A 22,207-nucleotide genomic window follows, 5' to 3' on the forward strand; every position below is an offset into this window, starting at 1 on the left:
TAGAAATTATGTACTCCTTTACTCCAATTTATACTCCTCGAAAATTACTGCAACTGAGGCTCAGATGGAGGACTTTCTGGTCCCACTTGATCTCTCTGCTCTTACACAGGACCAGCAATCCCAGTTAGATGCCCACATTTCCCTTATAGAATTGGAAAAGGCGCTACAAGACATGTCTAATAATAAAGCTCCTGGGGGGGATGGATTACCAGCTGAAATTTACAAAACTTATTCCTCAGTACTCCTGCCACAGTTGTTAGAGGTATTTATAGAGGCTCAAACTAGTAAGGCCTTGTCAGCTTCTATGAATGAAGCCATCATTGTGGTTATCCCAGAGGGAAAAGACGTCCTAGAGGCAGAATCTTATCGACCCATTTCCTTATTGCAGGTGGACATTAAACTGTTGGAGAAGGTATTGGTCGGGTGATTAAATCTGTAATCCACTCTGATCAAGCCGGTTTCATACCCAACATGTCAACAGCAGTGAATATTAGACGACTGTACCTGAACATTCAGGTGGGCCGGACGCATGCGTCGGTCGCGTCTCTTGACGCGGCCAAAGCATTCGATAGTGTGGAATGGCAATACCCCATGAATGTATTAAAAGCCATGAGATTCAGGTCAAGGTTTATTAATTGGGTTCAGTTATTCTGTGCATGCCCTACTGCTAGACTACAGGTGAATGGCAATCTTTCTGACTCCTTTGAACTGCACAGGGGGACTAGACAGGGATGCCCTCTTCAGCCGCTATTATTCGCAATCATGGTGAAACCTTTGGCAGAGGCTCTCCGAAAGGCAGAGGCGGTGAAGGGTATCACTTGTGGGTCAGTAATGGAAAAGGTCTGTCATGCCCTGCTCGGATGGTGTGCGGAGGTCTGTCAGATTGGCAGCACGTGTCTAACCTTTTGTTTGTTTTGGAATCATCCTGCATCCGCCTTCCTTCAGGTGCTCTGGGTGGGGTCATTGGCTTAAATTGCCTTCAATCCCAGAGGGCTATGCGGGTTATACAATTAATTCTGGTCTTGGATTCAGGAAGGAAGGATTGTCTGTTCCAGCTCAGATGTTTCTGTTTGTGTTGTTTGCGGTCTAGGCTATTTATGTGTCTTCTGCCCCTTCTCCCCTTTCACCATCTCAGGGATTCTAGGGTGTTTTGCAGTCCAGGCACGAGGACACTTCATACCTACCATCAAGGTCTGAATGTGGGCTTAGCAGCATAGGGAGAGAAGTCAGGGATGTGCTAGGCTAGGAGGTGACCTGTCCCCAGCATCTAGCCTAGATACTTGTGTATTTGGTTGTCTGTGTATCTGAGTTCCTGTCCGCCGTGACATTATAACCCGCCATACTGTGACTGCCATTACTCAGCGGTTTTGTGATGGCGTCAATTGATGCACTGGTTGACCGCATGCAGGGATTATCCCTAGAGGTTGCGGATCTGCATAGTTCGGTCACACAGTGTCAGAGTGTTCTGGCATCAGGTGCACGTCAAATTGGTGGGGAGCCTAATGTCGCTCTTCCCGAGAAATTTACAGGGGGTGCGGATGATTTTATCCGCTTTAAAGAGTCATGCAAACTGTATTTTCGACTGCGTTGATTTTTGTCAGGTGATGAAAGTCAGAGGGTTGGTATCATCATGTGTCTGCTTAAAGGGGACGCACAATCCTGGGCTTTTTCTCTGCCGCCCAGTTCTCTGGCCCTCCGGTCGGAGGAGGAATTTTTCAAAGCCCTAGGATTGATTTACGATGACCCAGATCGGGTCTCAATGGCAGAATCTAAATTGCGTTACTTATTACAGGGTGAACATTCTGCAGAGTTTTACTGCATAGAGTTTATGAAATGGCCTACTGAGTCAGGTTGGAACGACCCTGCGTTACGTAGTCAGTTTTGTCAGGGGTTATCTGAGAGTTTGAAAGATGCCCTGGCTTTTCATGAGTACCCAGATACTCTAGAGAATGCCATGTTTTCGGCTATACGATTGGATAGACATATCAGAGAGTGGTGTAAGGGTCCATCCCCGCAAGGGATCACTTCTGCGTGTGGTTTCATCTCACCTGCTGCCCAGGGTGTTATTACTTATAACTCTGGGGTAGGGGAGGAACCCATGCAGTTGGGTCAAATATCTTTTCGGTCTGATAGGAAAAACTTTAGGAGATTACATAAACTATGTTACTACTGTGGAAAACGTGACCATTTTGTTTTTGCTTGTCCTTTTGTTAAACCGCATGATGATATGAAAGAAAAAAAAAAAACGTCCTGACTCTTGGTAGTGTGAATGGAGTAGTGGAACAAGGTATGCAAGCTCCCTTTAATTCTTGGTTTCTCCTTCTAGCTATGGTGGCGCTAGACTCAAGAAAATTTTCTGTGGAGGTATTAATTGACTGTGGTGGTGGGTTAAACCTCATTGACTTTATTTTTCTTCAAAATCTGTACGTGCACTTTAGAAAGGGAGATTCCGGTGTTTGCAATAGATTCTTCAACTCTCTCTCAAAGGAGTCTCACTCATATTGCACATGGTATTCAGTTGAGGGTGGGTGATTCACATGTAGAGTTTATATCTTGTTTTGTCATGAAGGATTTGCCTGCTCCTATAGTCCTAGGTTTACCGTGGTTGACAAAACATAATCCAATTATTGATTGGCAAGCAAGACAAATTATTGGTTGGGGAGAATTTTGTTCGGAGAATTGTCTTGACACAGCTATCTCTGGAGTGTCCCCTGCGGTTCTACCTTAATATCTCTCAGACTTTGCGGCTGTCTTTTCGGAGGGTGGGACCCAGGAATTGCCCCCTCATCGTGACTATGATTGTCCAGTTAATCTCATCCCAGGATCTAAGTTGCCAAAGTCTCGCCTTTACAATCTTTCCCAACCTGAAAGAGAGGTCATGAGAAAGTATATCGCCGAGAGTTTGGCAAAAGGTCATATTAGGCCATCTAAGTCTCCGGTGGCAGTAGGTTTTTTCTTTGTCAAGAAAAAGGATGGATCACTGAGACCATGCTTGGATTTTCGGGAATTGAACCGTATTACGGTCCAGGATCTGTTTCCCCTTCCTTTGATCTCCGACCTTTTTGATTAGATTGTTGGTGCCAGGGTGTTCTCCAAGTTGGATTTGAGAGGGACCTACAATCTGATCAGAATCAAGGAAGGGAATGAGTGGAAGACGGCCTTCAATGCGCATGAGGGTCATTTTGAGAATCTGGTTAGCCTTTTGGGTTGACGAACGCGCCAGCGGCATTTCAGCGATTCGTCAATGACATTTTTCATCACTTGGTGGGGAGGTTCGTGGTAGTTTACTTAGATGTGAGACAGGTTTTGACGATCCTTCAGGAGAATAAGTTATATGCCAAATTGGAAAAATGTGTGTTTTCTGTGCAGGAGCTTCCGTTTTTGAGATATCTGCTTTCCGACTCTGGTTTTCGTATGGACCCCGAAAAAGTCCGGGCGGTTCTGGAATGGGACCGACAAGAGAATCAGAAAGCTTTGATGCGGTTTTTGGGGTTTACTAACTATTATAGAAAATGTATTCTAACTATTATAGAAAATGTATTCTAAACTATTCCACCATTGTTAAACCTCTGACTGATATGACAAAGAAGGGCACTGACATCTCTGTTTGGTCGGAGGAGGCATTGCAGGCCTTTTCGACTAATAAGGAGTCTTTTGCGTCTGCTCCTATTCCGGTGCAGCCCGATGTGTCTCAACCATTCGTGGTGGAGGTGGATGCATCAGAAGTAGGGGTGGGAACGGTACTGTCGCAGGGTTCTTCTCCTGGCAAATGGGTCCCGTGTGCTTTCTTTTCCAAGAAACTCTCGGTCGCCGAGAGGAACTATGATGTGGGAGATAGAGAGTTGCTGGCTATAAAGTTGGCCTTTGAGGAATGGTGTCACTGGTTGGAGGGGGCTTCTCACCCCGTTACTGTTTATACGGATCATAAGAATTTGGCTTACCTGCAATCTGCCAAGCGTCTGAACCCTAGACAGACCAGATGGTCACTGTTTTTTACCAGGTTCAATTTTGTTGTTACTTTTCGTCCGGCGGTCAAAAACATCAAGGCAGATGCGTTGTCTCGCAGTTTTCCTGGGATAGGTGATTCAGAGGATCCTGCTCCGATTTTGGCTGACGGGGTTGTGGTTTCCACTCTGTATCCCGAATTGGAGATGGAGGTGATGGGAGCCCAGGAGGGGACTCCTGGTTCCTGTCCCCCAGGGAGGTTGTTTGTTCCCGAAGAACTGCGATACAAGGTTTTCAAGGAAAATCACAATACTGTCCTTGCCGGACATCCTGGTGGTAAGTCCACCTGTGACCTTGTGTCTCGGAGGTTCTGGTGGCCCGGGTTACGTATTTAGGATTACGTGGCAGCGTGTGAGACCTGTGCACGATCTAAGGTTGCTCATACTCGACCGGCTGGTTCACTTCTTCCTTTATCTATTCCATCTCGTCCTTGGATGCACTTGTCCATGGACTTTATTTCGGATCTGCCGAGCTCCTCGGGGAAAACAGTAAATTTGGTGGTAGTTGATCGTTTTAGCAAGATGACTCATTTTATATCGTTAACTAGTCTGCCTAATGCCAAGACCCTTGCGCAAATTTTTGTTGACAATATCATGAGCATGGTATTCCTTTGGATGTGGTTTCTGATAGGGGCACACAGTTTGTCTACAGGTTCTGGAGGGCGTTCTGCTCTCGGCTTGGCATTCAACTTTCGTTCTCTTCGGCTTTTCATCCGCAGTCGAATGGACAGACAGAGCGTACTAATCAGAACCTGGAGACCTAGTTGAGGTGCTTTGTGGCGGAGAATCAGGAGGACTGGTCCTCATTCCTGCCCTTAGCGGAGTTGTCTTTGAATAACCGTAGACAGGAATCCACGGGTAAGTCGCCATTTTTTGGCGCATATGGTTTTCATCCTCAGTTTGGTACCTTTTCTGGGACTAGTTCCTCTGGGATGCCAGAAAAAAAAAAGGTTTTCTTCTACCTTATCCTCTATCTGGCGGAGGATACAAGTGAATTTGGAGACGATGGGTGAGAGATATAAGCGAATGGCTAAAAACATTAAATTGAGAGTGCCATCTTGGAAACTGGGTCCAAGATTTATCGGCTCGTACAAAATATCTGCGCTGATCAATCCAGTAGCGTTTCGACTGGATCTTCCGCAGACTTGGAGGATCCATGATGTGTTCCATAGATTTTTATTGAAAAAATATGTGAGACCAGTGGAACCATCGCCATTGCCCCCTTCTCCTGTTCTGGTCGATAGTAATTTAGAGTTCGAGATCTCCAGGATTCTTGATTCTAGAGTTCTTCGGGGTTCCCTTCAGCACCTGGGACACTGGAGGGGATACGGCCCCGAGGAGAGGATGTGGGTTCCGGAACTGGAGGTCAATGCCAGCCGACTGGTTAGGGCTTTTCACAGAGCCCACCCGGATAAGGTTGGTCTGGAGGTAACCCGTAGAAGGGGGGGTACTGTCATGCCCTGCTCGGATGGTGTGCGGAGGTCTGTCAGATTGGCAGCACGTGTCTAACCTTTTGTTTGTTTTGGAATCATGCTGGATCCGCCTTCCTTCAGGTGTTCTGGGTGGGGTCATTGGCTTAAATTGCCTTCAATCCCAGAGGGCTGTGTGGGTTATCCAATTCATTCTGGTTTTGGATTCAGGAAGGAAGGATTGTCTGTTCCAGCTCAGATAAGTTTTGTTTCTGTTTGTGTTGTTTGTGGTCTAGGCTATTTGTGTGTCTTCTGCCCCTTCTCCCCTTTCACCATCTCAGGGATTCTAGGGTGTTTTGCAGTCCAGGCATGAGAAAACTTCATGCTTACTATCAAGGTCTGAATGTGGGCTTAGCAGCATAGGGAGAGAAGTCAGGGATGTGCTAGGAGGTGACCTGTCCCCAGCATCTAGCCTAGACACTTGTGTATTTGGTTGTCTGTGTATCTGAGTTCCTGTCCACCGTGACAAGGTCGCTCTCTATGCAGATGACCTTCTGTTATTTCTTGATGACTGGACTTCCTCTCTGCCGGCAGCTATGCAAATCATTAATGGTTTGGGGCGTCTATCTGGCCTGACTATTAATTGGGCAAAGTCAATGCTAATGCCTTTGGGAAATACTACACAGACGGATCATAGTTTTACTGCAGGTTTGCAGGTTGTACCCTCTTTTAAGTATCTGGGTATACACCTTTTAAGTATCTGGGTACACACGTATCGGCAGATTATCTGGATTTTATCTGTTTGAACTTATTACCGCTATTAGATGAATTCAGACGGAACGTCCAACTTGCTAAAAATGATCCTTATGCCTCAGCTTTTGTACATTTTACATAACTCCCCATCCTGGATCCCCTTACGAATATTTCATTCTATTAATGCTATATTTCGAGACTTTATTTGGAAGAAAAAAACACCCTGAATTAAACTTGCGGTGCTGTGCAGATCCCAAACCCAGGGGGGGGTTGAGTGTCCCTGACCCAAGGATGTAATTTATAGCGGCCCAACTATAACATCTTCAGGGATGGGGAGAGGCAGATAAGTTGAGCACTGCTGGACGGGTTGTGCAACAGCTTATCAGTACTAAGAATGTAATGGCAGCTTTGGAAGGTGGAGTTTTTTATGACAAGGGTAGGCAATATGATATCCTACGCACCATACACACAGTATGGTGGAAAGTTAAGGAGATTGTGGGAATCAAAGGGTACACACAACTTACCCCGATCTGGCCCAACTACCTGTATAAAGAGCTAAATGCGGTAACTAATGTGAAATTATGGGACGTCTGTGGTCTTAATCGAATGTGTCAGCTATATGAGAACAACTGTCTTAAATTCTTTAATATGCTGCAGCAAGAGTTTGGACTACCATTACACAAGGCCCATCCGCTGCAGTTATATCCTAAATGGCAACATGATGTCACAGACCTAACTGTTGAGCAGTGAGAGGAGGTATTGGAGGATTTCATGGTGGTAGAGGTAAGTGAGGCCCACAGAGTCTCACAATTGCTATTACTGCATAGAGTGTACAGAACTCCAGTCTTATTACACAAAATGGGGTATAAGACGGATTATAATTGCCCTAGATGCGGCGCACATAATGCTGATTTAATTCACTTAATGTGGAATTGCCCAAGGTTGCGAAGATATTGGTCTGATGTGGGGAACTTAGTCTGTAATGTGTTTGATGTAACTATTGAACTAACTCCTACAATCTGTATTCTTGGATATACCAAGAAGATACCTGTTACCACTGAGATTAGAATAGCGATAACAATGGAGACTCCTACTCTGAAAAGGAAGCTAACCTTCACCCATTCACACTCCACATTCCACCAGAGTGGGACAGGTGCCCTGAGAGTGATTTGTGATACGAGTGCCGTTAGGAGGATGTTCTTAGCCTCCGTTCGTTCTATATGGTTATTTGTAGAACAAAGTTCCCAACCAAAGCCAGCTTGAATAAATATTTTACTGTATGCACTAACAACTCTGCTACGTTCCATTGTAGGTCATATGAATAGAATATGATCTTCTCTTGTCGTTGTATGCACCCCAAACAGATGCAATTTGGTGGGCTTTAGCTATATTTGTCTGTTTTCTCTGTATCTGCAATTCTTGTAAAAGTATATTTTTTGTAATACCTGTAATATTACAAAGGATGCTTATTTTCTTATTGTGAAAATCAATAAACAGATATTTGTTAAAAAAAAAAAAAAAAGAATAGCGATCACAAGAATCCTTTACCAAGCAAGGAAGCTAATTGCGTTTTACTGGATTGCCTCTGTCCCCCCAGCTATCCAGAACTTAGTAGATAAGATTCATATGCTAGTAAGACTAGAGAGTTATGTATACCAAAAACGGGGGAGTAATAGGAAATTTGAAAAAATATGGTCCCTTTGGAAATCACATAATAATGTTGTGGTTTAATGTAATAAACTTGTTGATTTGAATGCAGATGGAAACGTGTGGCACGATGATCTGTGAGTAAGGTTGGGAGATTGGCGGAGTGGATGCTGGATATGAATGTGAATAATGGAGAACCAACAGAAAATTGGGCAATGGCTTATCCTGAAGATCTTCTGGGACTATGGTTCTTGGAGTACTGTGGAGCTACCATTGATGCCTCTTCTAGAGACTTTCTTTCAACCGCGACCCCGAGACTTTGCGTTTGGGGAGGGGGGGGGGGTTATGTTTTTCCATTTTTTGTGGTGTTTGTATAACATCTTATTGAAAATCAATAAAAAAGATTTGATCACAAAAAGTAATGATGCTCAGTACATACAGTTATCTTAATGGATGTCAAGTAACTGCTGAGTACACAATATCAATAATGCAATAGAAGATGTAACTATCGACCGCTAGATGCCAAGTACACTCTTCGCCAGTTTATGATATAATAATATAGGTGCCTAAGCTTGTTGCAATTAGAAACACCACGCTTTTAGGCCCCTAGAACCCAACGTGTTTCGCCCATATCATTGGCCTGGGCTCATCAGGGGACACCTAATGTAGTGTGCTAGTAGGCATCAAATATAAGTAAAAAATAATTGTCCCACTGATGACACTGATAAAGTTGTAATTTACAGCAGACAATCATTAATGACAGTAATAGATTTGTCATTTCATTTCCAGCAGACAATTTTTGCAATAAACCATTATATCAAGTCCGACTAGTGTACCAGACCAAGCTCCTCCACAACAATATTGGTGAAAAGGAATCCCATAAGTTTAAGGAAAATATGGTGCATACAAGATACTGCCAAATTGATATATTCATGGTACTTGCTTGCCCCGGAATAGATAATCAGGGTGATCACATCGAGTGACTAATGTGTATGGTTGCCACACCAGTCCGGCTGCCTCGCCGATAGTCTGTAGGGGGAAAAAGTCAAAAATCACAGTGGCGTTACTACTAACCTTAGTGGCCAATGATCTGAATATCCCATACCGATATGAACCCACCTGCGCCAGTCGCAGGTGATGGTTCATATTGTGATTTAAATACCCCGCATAACAGTGAGGGTGTCACTACCAGAGCTTTGAGACGTTCTCAAAGCTCTGTGTCTCCACCCCTGTGATGATGTCACTTAGGGTTGGAGGTTTTCTCACTGTTCTGTTTCTCCGCCCCTGTGATGAGGTCTTACTCTCAGCTGTCTCTCCTGCGTTTGATTTCTCTGCCTTTAAATCACCCCTCCTCCTATTGCAGGGCGTGGATTATATTTCTCCTTTCAGTTGTAGCTCTGCCTTGAGTATCTTCACTCCTTTAGCTACTAGTTCTCTGGACCTGTGTTCTGCTGCTGCAAGCACTCCGGATATTGCCAGCGGTCCTTGGATCCGTCTTCTCTACGGCTGCAGCTCCATCAGCTAAGTGTGCAGACTTTATGTACCTGGTGATTTCCTGACTGGATCTGAGGTGGCCCCGGTTCCCTCCTTATTCTGTGCAGGGCATCGGAGGCCGTGCCCCTTCCACTATTGTAGGGGTTACAGGGCTCATCAGTCTAAGGTACGCGGGCATGCCTCGTTCCACCATTTGGATCCGGGCATGTGCTTTAGCAGCATAGGGAGAGTGTTGAGGGTCTGACAGGGGTCACCCTTTCTCTTCCCTAGTTTGGGTCCGGTCAGTAGCTCTTTTTACTGTGTATACTCTTGTTACCCTTAAACAGCCGTGACATTATAATCCACCAAAACCGTCCTTGTTGACATGGATCCGCTTTCTGACCTGGTTGACCGCATGCAGGGTCTTTCTTTGGAAGTAGCGAATCTCCGTCAATCTCTGACTCAGCTACAAGCATTGGGCTCTGCTCCGGCTCATGGAGTCTGTTGCGAGCCAAAGGTCTCACTTCCGGAAACGTTCTCCGGGGGCAGTGAGAATTTTGTTCGCTTCAGAGAGGCATGTAAACTCCATTTTTGTTTGTGTCCCCACTCCTCTGGTAATGAGGAACAGAGGGTGAGGATTGTCATCTCCCTGCTCAGAGGTAATGCTCAGACTTGGGCTTTTTCGCTGCCATCAGGGGATCCTTCCCTGCGATCCGTGGAGAGGTTTTTTGTGGCCCTGGGGCAGATATATGATGACCCGGATCGTGTTGCTCTGGCAGAATCGAACTTACGTGTTCTATGCCAGAACAAACTGTCTGCGGAGCTTTATTGTTCTGAATTTCGGAGATGGGCAGCTGATTCAGGCTGGAATGATGCTGCACTCCGAAGTCAGTTCTGTCATGGTCTCTCAGAGGGTTTGAAAGATGCCTTTGCTTTCCATGAGAGACCAACATCCTTAGAGTCTGCCATGTCATTGGCGGTACGCCTTGACAGGCGTCTAAGGGAAAGAAACAAGACCTCTCCGTCCAGCCATTGTCAGTCTAGGGGCAATGGTGCGGACTCATTCAGTATGCAGGGGTCTCATCCTGTCTCGCTCCCCTCTGAGGAGGAGCCCATGCAGCTAGGCCGACTTGCCCCTGATAAAAGAGGATTTAGTCCTCAGAATATGGTGTGTTTTTGTTGTGGGGGCATAGGTCATTTGGCAAATGTTTGTCCGTCTAGGAGATTCCTGAACTGTACTAAGAGCGATAATAAGAGAAAAACCTCAAGAGGTAGATCATCAAGTTCTGCTTCATCTGCTACTTTGGGCAAAGTTGATGTGGGAATTGATGCTTTTCCTCTGACCTGCAGTTCCCGTTTTCTCCTGTCTGCCAGGGTGGCGCTAGAGAGCAAGGTCATTCCTTGTGAGATTTTTGTCGATAGTGGAGCGGCCGTCAATCTTATTGACACTCAATTTGTAGCTTTGCATGGGTTTCAGGTTTGTACATTAGAAAAGGATATACCTGTTTTTGCTATTGACTCTGCCCCACTCTCGCAGAGATCTCTGAAAGGCATTGTTCACAATATCCGGCTAGCTGTAGGTGACACTCATGTGGAGGAGATATCTTGTTTTGTCCTTAACGGATTGCCTTCTCCTCTAGTTTTGGGGCTACCCTGGCTCACTAGACATAACCCCACTATTGATTGGCAAGGAAGGCAAATAAATGAGTGGAGTGACTTTTGTAGAGAGAATTGTCTCACAGCCACTCTTGCTGAGGTGTCTACTAAAACTCTGCCATCATTTCTCTCTGATTTCTCGGATGTGTTTTCCGAGAGCGGTGTTCAGGAGCTACCTCCTCACCGGGAGTTTGACTGTCCCATTAACCTCATTCCCGGCGCCAAGCTGCCAAAGGCACGCCTCTACAATCTCTCACAACCGGAGAGACTCGCAATGCGAACCTATATCTCTGAGAGTCTCGAGAAGGGGCATATTCGTCCCTCAAAGTCGCCTGTTGCCGCGGGTTTTTTTTTTGTTAAAAAAAAAGATGGCTCTCTGAGACCTTGCTTAGATTTTAGGGAGCTGAACCGTATCACGATTCGCGATCCCTATCCCCTTCCTCTGATCCCGGACCTCTTCAACCAAATTGTTGGGGCCAAGGTGTTTTCCAAATTGGATCTGAGAGGCGCGTACAACCTGGTCAGGGTCAGAGAGGGGGATGAATGGAAAACGGCCTTTAATACCCCTAACGGGCATTTCGAGAATCTCGTTATGCCTTTCGGCCTGATGAATGCTCCGGCCGTCTTTCAGCATTTTGTTAATAGTATTTTCTATCATTTAATGGGGAAATTTGTATTGGTGTATCTTGATGATATTTTGATTTTTTCCCCTGATGTTCAGACTCATCAGGATCATCTTTTTCAGGTCCTGCAGATACTGCGGGAAAATAAACTGTATGCCAAGCTGGAGAAATGTCTTTTTATGGTATCAGAGATTCAATTTCTGGGTTTTCTCCTCTCTGCTTCTGGTTTTCGCATGGATCCGGAGAAGGTCCGTGCTGTGCTGGAGTGGGAGCTTCCTGAAAATCAGAAGGCATTGATGCGCTTTCTGGGTTTTGCTAACTACTACAGAAAGTTCATTTTGAATTATTCCTCTATTGTCAAACCCCTTACTGACATGACAAAAAAGGGGACGGATTTTTCCTCTTGGTCGGAGGAGGCGCTTGCAGCCTTTTCTAAGATTAAAGAGAGTTTTGCGTCTGCTCCCATCTTGCTGCATCCCGATGTTTCCTTACCTTTTATTGTTGAGGTGGATGCTTCCGAGGTGGGTGTGGGTGCAGTTTTGTCCCAGGGCCCCTCTCCTGCCAAATGGCGACCTTGTGCCTTTTTCTCTAGAAAACTCTCCCCGGCAGAGAGAAACTATGATGTGGGAGATAGGGAGTTGTTGGCCATCAAGTTGGCTTTCGAGGAATGGCGCCATTGGTTGGAGGGGGCCAGGCACCCTATCACCGTTTTTACCGACCATAAGAATCTGGCGTACCTGGAGTCGGCCAGGCGTATGAATCCGAGACAGGCCAGATGGTCTCTGTTCTTCTCCAGATTTAATTTTGTTGTTACTTTCCGCCCTGGGATCAAGAATGTGAAGGCTGATGCTCTCTCTCGCTGTTTTCCGGGAGGAGGAAACTCCGAGGACCCGGGTCCCATTTTGGCGGAGGGGGTAGTTGTTTCTGCTCTATATTCCGATTTGGAGGCCGAGGTCCAGGCTGCCCAGTCTGAGGCACCTGCCCGTTGTCCCTCCGGGAAGTTGTTCGTGCCTCCTGAGCTACGTCACAAACTCTTTAAGGAACATCATGATACAGTTCTTGCTGGTCACCCCGGGAGTAGAGCCACGGTAGATCTCATTGCTCGGAGATTTTGGTGGCCGGCTCTTCGTAAGTCTGTGGAGGGTTTTGTGGCGGCTTGTGAGACGTGCGCTCGCGCTAAGGTCCCTCGTTCACGACCTTCAGGTTCCCTTCTCCCGTTACCCATACCTTCCCGTCCTTGGACACACCTGTCCATGGACTTTATCACGGATCTTCCTCGTTCCTCGGGGAAGTCGGTGATCCTGGTGGTCGTGGACCGTTTTAGCAAGATGGCTCATTTCGTTCCTTTCCCTGGTTTACCCAATGCTAAAACGTTGGCGCAAGCTTTTGTCGATCATATTGTTAAATTGCACGGCATTCCCTCTGAGATTGTTTCCGATAGAGGCACACAGTTTGTGTCCAGGTTCTGGAAGGCTTTCTGTTCTCGCCTGGGGGTTCGGCTGTCCTTCTCTTCTGCTTTTCACCCGCAGTCGAATGGTCAGACTGAGCGCCTCAATCAGAATCTGGAGACATATTTGCGCTGTTTTGTGGCAGAGAACCAGGAGGATTGGTGTTCATTTCTCCCTCTTGCTGAGTTTGCTTTGAACAACCGTCGTCAGGAATCTTCTGATAAGTCACCATTTTTTGGTGCATATGGGTTCCATCCGCAGTTTGGGACATTCTCGGGAGGGGCTCTTTCTGGTTTACCTGAGGAGGAGAGATTTTCCTCGTCTTTGTCTACCATTTGGCAAAAGATTCAGAGTAATCTCAGAAAGATGAGTGAGAAGTATAAGCGTGTGGCTGATAAGAGACGTGTGCCTGGTCCGGACCTGAATGTGGGTGATCTGGTGTGGTTGTCTACAAGAAATATTAAACTGAAGGTTCCCTCCTGGAAATTGGGCCCCAAGTTTATTGGGCCTTATAAAATTTTGTCAGTCATCAATCCTGTTGCCTTCCGCCTTGATCTTCCACGGGTTTGGAAGATACATAATGTTTTTCACAGATCTCTCTTAAAACCATATGTCCAGCCCACGGTACCCTCCTCTTTGCCTCCTCCTCCGATTTTGGTTGATGGCAATCTGGAGTTTGAGGTTTCCAGAATTGTGGACTCTCGCATTGTCCGCGGTTCTCTTCAGTACCTCGTTCATTGGAAGGGTTATGGTCCTGAGGAGAGGATGTGGGTTCCGATGTCGGACATTAAAGCCACTCGCCTTATCAGGGCATTTCATAGGGCTCATCCTGGGAAGGTGGGTCCTGGGTGTCCGGAGTCCACCCGTAGAAGGGGGGGTACTGTCACTACCAGAGCTTTGAGACGTTCTCAAAGCTCTGTGTCTCCACCCCTGTGATGATGTCACTTAGGGTTGGAGGTTTTCTCACTGTTCTGTTTCTCCGCCCCTGTGATGAGGTCTTACTCTCAGCTGTCTCTCCTGCGTTTGATTTCTCTGCCTTTAAATCACCCCTCCTCCTATTGCAGGGCGTGGATTATATTTCTCCTTTCAGTTGTAGCTCTGCCTTGAGTATCTTCACTCCTTTAGCTACTAGTTCTCTGGACCTGTGTTCTGCTGCTGCAAGCACTCCGGATATTGCCAGCGGTCCTTGGATCCGTCTTCTCTACGGCTGCAGCTCCATCAGCTAAGTGTGCAGACTTTATGTACCTGGTGATTTCCTGACTGGATCTGAGGTGGCCCCGGTTCCCTCCTTATTCTGTGCAGGGCATCGGAGGCCGTGCCCCTTCCACTATTGTAGGGGTTACAGGGCTCATCAGTCTAAGGTACGCGGGCATGCCTCGTTCCACCATTTGGATCCGGGCATGTGCTTTAGCAGCATAGGGAGAGTGTTGAGGGTCTGACAGGGGTCACCCTTTCTCTTCCCTAGTTTGGGTCCGGTCAGTAGCTCTTTTTACTGTGTATACTCTTGTTACCCTTAAACAGCCGTGACAGAGGGTAGGGCCCAAAGGTGCGCTGTGTGGCGCTAAACTTCGCGATAGTCAGGTGAACCGGAGAAGGCGTAGTGAGGTGATATAATACGCGTCACATCGATACATCACCGATCACGTGATGATGCCACGCCTCTACAGTCACATGATCTCACCGCGTCATCACTTAGCATTCCTAGGTCGGCTATGGTCACATGATCGGACCATGTAAAATCACAGCGGAACAATTCTTATCAGACAACATCCAGGGAAGTTGGATGTTGGAGACACTAGTGCAATTAGGTATAATGACATTTTAATGTATCATGCCCCCTATAATAGGAGCCTATAGCGATGATGCCATACAAGTCCATACTTTTTTTTTTAAAGAGGAAGATAAGAACAGTCGGTAAATGGAGGGGAGAGGTATTGGATACTAGGTCCCTATCAAATTTGGTACATTGATCTTATGCATCTTATTATTGTGCCAGATGAATGTGGGCTGCTGTAAATGACAACTTTATCAGTGTCATCAGTGGGACGATTGGAGTTTACTTATATTTGATGCCTACTAGTACACTACATTAGGTGTCCCCTGATGAGCCCAGGCTATTGTTACGGGCGAAACGCGTTGGTTACTAGGGGCCTAAATGCGTGGTGTTGCTAATTGCAAGCTTAGGCACCTATATTATTATATCTTAAACTGGCGAACAGTGTACTTGGAATCTAGCGGTCGATAGTTACATCTTCTATCGCATTAATGATATTGTGTACTCAGCAGTTACTTGACATCCATAAAGATAACTGTATGTACTGAGCATCATTACTTTCTGTATTTAGAAGAACAACATTGTGTATTCAGCATTTATTTTATATCCACTACTGTGTACTCAGCATTTATTTTAATGTCCACTACAACAATTATGTGTACTGAGCATTTATTATTTTTGTGTACCTAGATTAGGCCACAATACATCAATATTGGGCACCCATATGGCCTTGCCTGAGTCACTTGTCTTCAGGGCCTGTCTAGGGCATACAGGAGGTTCCTGAATACGGGATCGCCCCTATCAGGACGGCCATTCCGTTCTATAGGCAGGGACTATCAAGAAAAGGGTCAGCATTAGGGACAGATCCTATATCTAATGCTATAACCCGACCCTGAAAACTGTCTCCTCCAGCAAATTGGAGATATTCAGGAACACCCGGTCCACAGTATATTCAATGCTAATCCTTATATGCATTGTTGTTCGTTTTTTTTTTTTTCTTTTTTTTTCTGTTTTTTTTTGTGGGGTTGTTTTAAACCTAATTTATTAAAGGCTACGTTTTAATAGGAGGTACTCTGTGACTATATGATATATGCATAACGTCTGAAATATCGGGATATAGTCCTAACTGTGAATTCTTTTGTTTAACCACAAACTGTTTTTCCCAGTTCCAGCTCCAGATTTGGGAAAAGCACTTGAAGGGGTATTCAGCTTCCCTGAATCAGATCTGCTTTGAAAGCATTGTGTAGGTTTTACAAATGTCTAATATACTGTAATAAATATTTTTGCACTGTTCTATAATAATATCTCCTTACTTTTCTTAGCTACTAGTGATGAGCGGCATAGGCAATATTCATATTTGCATTATTTCACAAATTTTTGGCGATATATTTGCAAATGCATGATTGTGCAAATCAGTAAAGTAATATGCGCACACAATTTCATTACCTATAACATATAATAAACAGATTACACAAAGGCTATATGGCAAAATCCAGGTATGTACTAACCAATAACCTATCTATAAGACAGGTACAGTCAGCATACCTTACAATAGCAGCATTGCACGCTATGAGACATTCAAACTCAGTTCTTATGTGACTGAGAGCCAGTAAGCCTCAAAGTTCCTTAATTTAAGTTGGATGGATTGGGGATACCTGTGCACCTAGATCATTATCATTAGGGTGACAAAAAATGTTATTATTTTTGTTGGGATGCCAGCTAACTCTTCTCTCACTGCTTAGGAGGGCTGAATTGTCCTAATGTTATATTCAATAACCTGTCTATACTGTTTTGTCATATAAACTCAATTGCTTAAAATTGAATATGGCAGAAGGGAGGGGAGAAGAGAGAGGGCAGCGCCAAATGTGTAGTACAGTATAGGATGCTGAAATAATGAAAAAAGTAGTGCGCTTACCAGAATGTGTTGTGAAGAGTCACAACATCTTTGACGAGCCTGGCTGGTAGATGGACCCGACCAGCAACCGGGGAGTGCCTTGCTGCAGCCTTCGTTCCAGGGCGCATTTAGCGATTAAATGCGGAAGCAAAGTAAGATAAACCAAAAAAGAGAAAAAACTGGAACTGCTTATAGCTATTGCCTTTGGGCGCTGCTCAGCTAGATGTATCACACAAATGGTGAGTTAAAAAGGTATTTATTAGTCTACGCGTTTTCGAGGGAATTGGACCCTCTTCTTCAGGACAATCAGTAATACAATACAAAACAGTTTGAATTTATTTATACACTTATTTTTGGCGCCTTTCCGCAATTGTACGGGGCGTGGCTATGGGCGGAGTTAGTATAAGTAGACATAAATTAAAATGATCAAAATTCTATCGGTCTTTGGTAAAAACAGGATTGGGCACACTTAACCAAGGTGTCCGGTGATCACTGAGGAAGAAAATATACACCAGTAGTAATTATGAGCCGAAGACGGCGAAGAGCGGTCATATTCCAGGGCGGGTTACTATGTCCCGCCCACCTTTATGACGTGACGCTGGAGGGGTGGCTATGTTTCGTTCGGTAAATGGGGCGCTGGGAAGCGCTAGGCTGAACAAACTGGTAGGACACGCCCCCATCCGCCCCCTTCCCCTGACACGTAGGCTAGTGGGGCGGGCCACAGGGATGCTGTTTGGTCCTGTATGATAGTAAAGGAGGCGCTGAGAAGAGCTACGCTGTCCGGAGTGGTGAGGGAGATTATCTCACCTCCTGACATGTAAGTTAGTGGGACGGGCTAAAAGGATGCTTGCTGAGTACTATATGGCGATGAAGAGATAGCAGGGGAGATAAAAGGGAGAGGGAGATGAGAGGGATGATACCGCACAAAACGAACGCTTTGGAGTATAAATCTATTTGGTGTGAACATTAAACAATAAACTATATAGCAGAAACAATAGTGTGCATAAGACACACGGTTTTTAGTAAAAAAGGGGGGGAGGGGGGAGCCAGAAGGATATCTTGGCAGACGGACATTATGTATAAAAATAATAGTAATCTTTAAAAATACAGGGAAATAAAATGTAAAATATAAATAAAGATACTAGATAAAAAAAAAAAAAAAAAAAAAAAAAAAAAAGGGGGGGGTATATAATATGTAAAATATAGGGTGTGGGTAATGGCATATGCTATTTGGTTAGAGTACTGTTTCACTAAGTTCATTGAGACCATGGGGTGTTAGCGTATCAAGTTGGTATATCCAGAAGACCTCCCGTTTCTGTAAAATGTCAAACCGATTAAATGGGTTTTCAGGTATATGTTCTATGGGAATGATTTTTATTGGGTGTTTTTGTTTTTCTGTGGTTGTTGCACAGTGTCTTGACAGACTATGTTTTTGATATAAGCGTCGTATATTATGTCTGTGTTGATTCAATCGACAATGTAGTTCCTGTGTGGTGCGCCCCACATACTGCAGGCCGCAACTACACTCAATTAGGTATATAACGTAGGAAGACTGGCACGTCATATGTTGTTTTATGGGGAAGGATATTTTATTGTGGTTTGACATGAATGTGACTTGATTGTGGGTAATTGTTTTGCAGCAGAGGCATCGCTTGGACCAGCATTTGTAACTGCCTGCATTCTGTGTCGCAATTTTTCTAGATTTGTTTTGTGATTCATTATGTTGTCTAGGTTTACTAGGGGCCAAGATGCTTTTTATCGTTGGGGCTCGTCTATATGTAATAATTGGTTTGGATGCTAGATGTTTTGAAAGATATGAATCTTGAAGTAATATATGCCAGTGTTTGGATAAAATATTCTTAATGTGTACATTTGACGTGCTATACTGGGTGATGAAATTAAGACGATCTCGTTTTTCTTGTTTTTTGGAGGTTCTGGTTAGACATTCCTCCTGGGACACAACGGAGCTTTTTTTCAAAGCATTTTTTATCAGTTTTGCAGGATATTTTTTTGCCGAAAATCGTTTACGGATGGTGTTTGTTTGTTGTATAAAATCTTCTTTGTATGTGCAATTGCGTCTTATTCGTTTAAACTGGCTGTATGGTATATTTTGTAGCCATTTTTTATGATGAAAGCTGGAGTAGTGGATATAGCTGTTGCTATCTACCGGTTTAAAGTATGTTTTAGTGGATATGGTGTTGTTGTGACTCTGGATGATAATATCTAAGAATTCGATTTCCGTTTTATTATAATTGAGAGTAAAAGTGATACCCCAATCCGTTTCGTTGAGTGATTTGCAAAAGGTTTTGGCAGAGAGTTCGTCCCCATCCCATATAATGAATATATCATCGATATATCTCCTGAAAAAAATGATTTTGTTTTTATAGGTTGGGTGCTTGGTTATGTGTAGTTCTTCGAACTCCCCCATAAATAGATTGGCAAAAGACGGCGCTACTCGTGTCCCCATAGCGGCCCCCTTACACTGGTGGTAGATGTTTCCATTATATATGAAGTAGTTGTTCTCTAGTATGAACTGTAAGCTTTGTAACAAAAAAGAAACTTGTGATGATTTTAAGCTGATGTCCCTTTCCAGCACTGATTGGATGCACCGGAGGCCTAGCTCGTGTTTAATGTTGGTATATAGTGACGTAACATCCAGAGTGAGAAAAGCATATGTTTCTTCCCAGTTGATAGTTTTTAGTTCCCGGATGAGCTGACTGGAGTCATGTAGATAAGTGGGCAGGTTTTTTACATATGGCTGTAAATGAAGATCCATATATTGAGATAGATTGCTTGTCGCGCATTTGGTATTGGAGACGATGGGTCTGCCTGGGGGGTTATCTTTATTCTTATGGATTTTTGGGAGATGATAAAAGTAGGGGTTACATGGAATTTTGGGTAAAAGGAAATTCTTTTCTTTTTTGTTTATGTAGCCCTTACTATGAGCCTCTTTTACTAGACTGGTTAGGCTCGTATTTACATTTATGAAGGGATTATGATATATTTTTGAATAATATTCAGTGTCGCATAGAATCCTTTGGGCCTCGTTTTCGTACTCAGTGTAATTCTGGATAACTATTGCCCCCCCCTTGTCGGCAGGGCGAATAACTATATCTCGGTTGTTTTTTAGTGTGTTCAATGCTATTTGTTCAGATTTTGTCAAGTTGCCATTATAATTATAACTCATTGATTCATTGGTTAAAATCTTAAGATCAGCTGAGATTAAGTCAAAGAAAGTGGGTATGTAATGCCCTTGGCTATATGACGGAAAAAAATTGGATTTCGGGCGTACATCAATATGTCTGTACTCCTGATCTATTGGATTGGTGTCATGCTTCTGTGGTATGGGGTTTTCTCTTGAGAAGTGTCTTTTTATTGTTAAATTCCTTCTGAACTTCTGGATATCAATAAACAGCTCAAAGGGGTTAACTTTATTGTGTGGGCAAAAGGAAAGTCCTTTTTGCAGTAGGCCAGTCTCCTGCTTATTGAGTTGGTATGTGGATAAGTTAAATATTTTGATAGTTGTATTTATAGGCGGTATTGTCTTCTTTTTATTAATTATTTTAATTTTCCTTTTTTGGACTCCTCCTCTCTTTCCTCTCCGTCTAATTTTCTTTTTGTTGGTGTTGGTCTGAAGTATTTGGTTATTTGTTGGTGGTTTTTTGGAATGGCACCTGTGCTCCTTGCTACCCCTAAAAAAGGAGAGTGCGAGAAAGAGGGGTTTGGTTCAACTGTTTTTCTTGGTGACGTGGCGGGATTTAAAAAGGGTACAAGGCCCCCCTTCTTTGGATCTGTATTGTCAATTATTACATGGCTAGTGGGGGTCTCGGTAGTGGGGTCAGGTGATAGATGCAGGGAAAAATTAAGATCAGCCTGCGATAGACTAAACAGCGAATCCTGATCCGTATTAAGGTCAATTAGATTAGTATGATTGTCCCTATTTATGTGTATAGCTTCCCGTCGGGCCTTAAAATCATTGTATTTTGAACGGAGTGTCCGAAAGTTATCCAGGAATACGTCAGTCGAAAGTTCTTGCTTCTTGAGGGTGGACGGTGGAATGTTTGTTGTGAGAGAATATCTATCTGACTTCTGTGTACTGTATGTGTTAGGTTGATTGGCATTTGAATGGTGAGTATTAGTGTCCTGTTGTCTTATTGAGGCTTGCGAGTGATTATGTGTGGTGTTTGTAATTGGATAGCTGGGTTCTTGAGTAAAGGTCTTAGTGTTACTAGGGGGTATGAATGGGAGGACTATTTCAGATGGGAGGGCTTTTTCAGAGGTACCATATTTAGGTTTAAGTGTGGGATGATGATTATTAATTTGATTGGGGTCCTTTGGTGGATGGTTGGTTGAGGAACGATTTCTGTTTTGGACTACATATGTTGAATATTTTTGTTTGGTGGGGAACCTGTTACTAGATTTGGTGTTTCCTATAGTTTGGGCAGAGTCACTATAGTTGGGTACAGGATGGGCTGATTCTATCTTAAAAGACGGTTGATGCTGTTTTTTAGATATACGGTAGGGGCCGTTTTCTCTGTCTCTTCTGTCTCGTTGTAATTTTTGTGATTTTTTGGCTATGAGGTCTTGTTCATTTTGATAGATTCTATTGGTGAGGTTGTGATTAGTGTTTGTGAAGTCCTTATGTGAGGAAAAAGATCTGAGGGTTTCTATATCTTTCTCTATAGCGTTTGTATATGATTCTATAAGGGTTTGTCTTTTATTGATCGCCATTCTAATAAGACCTGCTGAACATTGGTCCAAATAGTCATTCCATTCAAAAACGAATGTTTGGTCGTCAGGAAAAGTGGGTGCTATAGGGAGCCTCAGTCCTCTTGGCGCTAAGTTTTCTTTCTGATAAATTTTAAGGAACATTATATCAAGATGGTGAAACAGTTCGTTCTTTAGATTTTTCTCCAACGAATTAAACAGTTTGTGCATAGTCTCAGATTCTTCTATTGTATAGTCAGTTGTATTATCAGTTGTGCATGCACCTGTATTCTTGAAGATTCCATCCTTTGAGGTGTAGCGGGATACCAGGTTCTCACGTTGCTGTAGTCGATGGGAGAAATATTCCATCTTTTCGGTGTTTAAATCCCTTAGAAGCTTTGTCTTGGGTAGGTGGGTTCCGTTCTTCCAATAATATTGGATCAGATGTATATGTAGAGAGAAAACAAAACGGAGAAGAGGCACTGCCTCATGTGTAGTATTGACAGTGGTAATAGGTAAAGTAAGGTGAGTGGCGTGCTTACCAGAGATGGTTGTGAAGAAGTCACAACCGCTGTAGGATGCCTTGCTGGTATATAATCCTCACCAGCGCAGGAGGGGAGAAACACCTTGTTGAATAATTTATTTACTGTATTCTTGTATGGCACGATGGCGAATCTCATGGACCGCGTTCTGGGTTACACGTTAAGGCAGCTAATATTCTCTTCCCAAAAAAAGTCGGACATCAAAGGTCCTCCGGTCCAGGTGAGTTTACACAGGTCCGGATAATAAAGCAGAAGGGAGGGGAGAAGAGAGAGGGCA

The sequence above is a fragment of the Bufo gargarizans genome, chromosome 3 (assembly GCF_014858855.1).
Source record: "Bufo gargarizans isolate SCDJY-AF-19 chromosome 3, ASM1485885v1, whole genome shotgun sequence".
Lineage (NCBI taxonomy): Eukaryota > Metazoa > Chordata > Amphibia > Anura > Bufonidae > Bufo > Bufo gargarizans.